This window comes from Gavialis gangeticus, unplaced genomic scaffold (assembly GCF_001723915.1).
Source record: "Gavialis gangeticus isolate Ggan-Ray unplaced genomic scaffold, GavGan_comp1, whole genome shotgun sequence".
In the NCBI taxonomy this organism is placed as follows: domain Eukaryota; kingdom Metazoa; phylum Chordata; order Crocodylia; family Gavialidae; genus Gavialis; species Gavialis gangeticus.
The window spans coordinates 42,308,786-42,309,223 of record NW_017729004.1 but is presented as its reverse complement, the minus strand read 5'-3'; positions in this window follow the sequence as shown (position 1 = coordinate 42,309,223).

The following is a 438-nucleotide window of genomic DNA, read 5'->3' as shown; positions in this document are numbered from 1 at the left end:
GGGGGAGGAGGAGGCGAAGCGTAGCGGGACAGGACAGGACAGGACTGGACGGGGGAGGGGGGGCAGGGGCGGAGGCTGGGGTCAGGGAGCCCGGGCAGCGGGAGCCGGGGCTGCGCGGTGGGGGCGGGCGAGGGGCAGGTTGGGGCGGGAGCAGAGTGAGGCTGGAGGAAAGGGGCAGCCTAGCCTGAGCGCGGGGTGGAGGAGAGGGCAGCGGGGCCGGGGCAGGGAAGAATAGGCGAAGTGTGTGTGGCGCGGAGGGGAGAGGAGGAGGAGGAGGAGGAGAGTGAGTGTGTGTGTGTGAGAGAGAGAGAGAGCGAGCCGGGGGTGGAGCGGGCGGAGTGCGCGCGGGGAAAAGGAGGAATCGGCGGCGCGGGTGTGCGCGGGGCGGGGGGCAGGGCCCGCGAGTGTGTGCAGGCGGAGGGGGAGGGGGAGGTGTCC